We start from the raw sequence: 4,246 nt of genomic DNA on the forward strand, positions 1-4,246 counted from the left end.
AATACGAATTGTGTGTAAGTTTGAACTACGCAGTTCCTGTCAGCTCCTCTTTGCTACTTAGAGTTACGTACACAGGGAAACTAAATGTTGGTCTATAATTAATTAGTGGATATATTTCTGCATCCAAATGCCTACTTATGAAATTTAGGTATTACAGAAGAGGAATATATATATATATATATATATACACTATAGATGCTTTCGGCAGGTTGACTGTTAACTGGCACGGAAAACACGTTAATAGATTAATGTATGATTAATTAATTATTAATTATTAAAAAATAGAAAATGGATTCATCTGAATTTTTAAACGTTAATAGATTAATGTAGAATTTTTTTTAAAAAATACACCGTTTAGCAGTTTAGGATGTGTGCGCATATAAAACAAGTAAATCTGGGTTATTAGTAGGGGAACGAACAGGGCCTATACGGACTCGGTTCATTTTAAAGAAAAACAAAGGATTTTGGAGGAAATAAATTGTTTCATGTGAAATTCCCGCGTTAATGCCGAAGGAGATCCCTACATCCTTTTGGCCGCCTGAAATGTCTGCATCATGTGAGCAGTCCTTATTTTGATGTTCTTAAATTATTCCAATAGTCTTTTTATAATTAATCTAAAAATGAAAAATAATCAATCTAGTGGAAAGCACGAATCCTGATAAATCCTAGATCTACTCTGTTATGGAGCAAAACATTTGATAAGGTCATAAAAAAATATCACTTACCTTTATTCTTCTCTTCAAGTTTTAGCCTTCTCACGCAAAAAGGAACTCAATAATCCTAAAACCTTGCTAAATACATATGCTAATCTTCGTTTAGAATGTAAAGAAGAGAAACTGGGATGAGATGCAAGCCAGGCTTGTGAAGATACAATATTCTTCCACCCATGACAAACAGAAAAGGTGAGGGGCCTAAATTATTCATAAAGTGATGGATCATATGATGCAAACTATATAGATTTAGATATGACTAAGAATAAGTAAACTGGACGTCTCACCTCTGGTCCAAAAATTGTGGCCACCACCAAGCATGAGCCATGTGTTATCCAACAAAAAGTAGCAAGCCAAACTACTTATGAAAGAGCATAATTAAACACTGGGATTAATTAGCAGGCTATATATGAACATTTTGCCATGGCTAGCAAGCTGCCTGCCATGGAAGGGCAATTCCATTAATTGCTTAATACACTCCAAAACCCAGCACTCTCAGTTTAATCATCACAACAAGGAGCCCAACAAACCATGTAGGCAATTAAGTTAAGTATTGTCCTCTTGCACCATCTGACCAAATCTTCAGGACCATTACTGAAACAGACACTGCAACCACCATGACAAAAAAAAAAGTTCAGAGTTGCAGACCACCACCACCATTGCCATGAGCAGCAGTTTTCCCTCTTCTTCGTTCCCATGCCTTCACCAATGAGCAGTGGCGAAGCTCCATGTACGAAGAACCCACCCTCAGAAAATTTTTTAACTAAAGTTTATGAATTTTCACCATATATCCATTCCTCCGATCCAAATTTAGATACCTGTGACACCCTCTCTATTTCGCTCTAGCTTCGCCCCTGCCAATGAGAGGTAGACGACAACACGTGAGGACGAGGGCAAGTAGTCACAGGTGCTTGTGAAGAAAAAGGAAGAAAAAGAAAGCCATGGTTGGTTGCTTGCATGGAATGGCAGGAAGAAGATGGGTGGTGGTGACCATATGGCTGGGGCTTGGAATCTGTCGTCAACTGCTTTTGATTCCATCTGCTGCAGTTCAGTAGCACTGAGTATCACCTTGCTCTCTGATCTTCTATGGCTCAATGTGATTGGGTGCTTAAATAATAAGGGGGTAGTCGTAGTTATTAGATACTTAATAAGTGGTGCTCAAATCAAATTGGTTGATACAATTAATGGAAGTGATTAGTATAAACGCTGATGTTTTGGATCAACTGGTGCATTTGAAATGGGGGTTCAACAATGCCAATTTCTTTTGCTGGAGTTGGAATATTTTAAATCTTTTTTCAAGCCACAAGTATTGAACATGTGAGTTGCTGGATATTCAGCTAAAATCTTTGTAGAGAAAAGGTAAGTAGCTCGCTGACAAGGTTCCATATTTCGGAAATTTCGTTTCCCCAGATAGAATCTTATTTTGGCAAAAAAAAAAGCAATTATTAATTAAGAAAATTTTATTTAAATTTAACCAAAATATTGTTGATGTATACCTGTTACTTAAAATTCTAGTTTTGTTTCAGGGAAACTTAAAACTGTAGTTGACTATGGGAACTAGAATCATCATACAAAATATATGGTTATGCATTTATAAATTATTAGGAAAACTGAGAGCTGATGATGATGTATAAAGTCAACCTCTTTTAGTGGTCTCACAAAAAGATATAGACTTCATCAGGTAAATGATGAATGATGAAGAGTCCAAATAAAAGACCTGAAACAAATAAAGTAAAAAAAGTTGATGCATTGTTACATCTGATTGGAAACTGACGGAACAAACAAACTACCAATATCAATCGCTCAAAAGAGTACCAATAGAAAAGGACAAAATAGAACGATTGATCTACCATCTTTCCACGTACGTAAGATTCATGCAACTAAAATGTCACTATCAAAACTAAAATGACATATATATACTACGTAAATTTAGGCTCTGATCGATTAATTATTTGATCTACGGGTAATGACTGATGAGCCGAGAAAAGTGAATAAATCAACCAAAACAGAAAACAAACTACAATGAACAAAGATTTAAAACCTCAACTCTGAAATTTCTAAATAAAGTTTAAAAATCAAATTTAGTTTACAACTAATAAGCCAATAAGCAGACAACAAGGAGCTTAAACAAAAAAGAATAATGTCACGCACAGTAAAGCATAAACAAGAGTGTCGCTAAAATCTAAAAAAAACATATCATCATGCGTACACGTGTATCCCGCCCTAACAAAAGATAGCGACATAAGTAAAATCATATTTTATTATCAATTATATATACATAACAAACACACGTGTACCAGATATATATACCGACGTATGGATGCCAGCTCTAATAAAATAAAACCACAACCATCATTTGGCAATGGCAACAGGCAAACCAATCATCCTGACTACCATAGAGGATCATCCTCAGCTAGGGTAGCTTGCTTGCTATCCCCACAACCACCACCACCATTTTTGCCCTCTCCTCTACACATTCCCTCACCCAAAAGGCCATATATACACCTCCCCACTTCCACACCACACCACACCACACTAGCCTCCATTGGTGATTGATTGGTCCTACCAAGAAGAAGAAGAAGAAGAAGAAGAGGAGGAGGAAGAAGAAGACACAGTGTGAGTGTGAGAGAATCATATAGCTGCATAGCCATAGTGTAGCTAGGTTGCTTGGCATGGCGGATTGGGGGCCGGTGTTCATAGGGCTGGTGCTGTTCATCCTGCTGTCGCCGGGGCTGCTGTTCCAGATCCCGGGGAAAGGGAGGATCGTGGAGTTCGGCAACTTCCAGACCAGCGGCCTCTCCATACTCGTCCACTCCATCATCTACTTCGCCCTCATCGCCATCTTCCTCCTCGCCGTCAACGTCCACATGTACCTCGGCTAGCTAGCTGCCGTGCCATGGCCGGAGATAATAGTAATTAATTAGCATGCATGGATGGTTATGGTAGCTGGTTCTTCGATCGGGCTAGCTGCCAATTTGATTGCTGTTCTTTTCTTCCCAGATTTTAGTTCATATTTGTAAACTGCTAGTATCATTAATTACTTGAGCATTTAGCTTAAGATGGTTAATTACTCATGATAAGTTCGTATGAAAGATGTGCTTAGTTCTCATAATCTTTTTTCTCTTGTCAATTATTTTTCTGTGTGTCGATCGCTTGGTTTTAATTTTAATTTTCTGCATTTTGGTTCGAACACAAGAGGATCAGCTAGGCAAGTTAATTTATCCCAGGAGGAATATCTTCTTTTCTTGCCATCTTTTGATCAAAATTGTACGAAATTTTTACAGGTCATAGAAACTATTCCGGTGTGATGTTGCACCTAAACTCGACGACAAATTCAGACTTGTACTTTGCCATTCACATGCATATTTCTCGGTCCTTTTTTTGAAATGCAGTCTTGGAGCACAGTACAGCACTACAATTTGTCCTTAAAATTTTGTATATAGAGAACTCCACTGAGGTTGTGTAGATCACACACATGGGATGGATGGATTATTATAGTAGTATTGTGCTCTCCTGGGATGGCATCTACCAAATTC

Source organism: Oryza brachyantha, chromosome 11 (assembly GCF_000231095.2).
Source record: "Oryza brachyantha chromosome 11, ObraRS2, whole genome shotgun sequence".
NCBI lineage: Eukaryota > Viridiplantae > Streptophyta > Magnoliopsida > Poales > Poaceae > Oryza > Oryza brachyantha.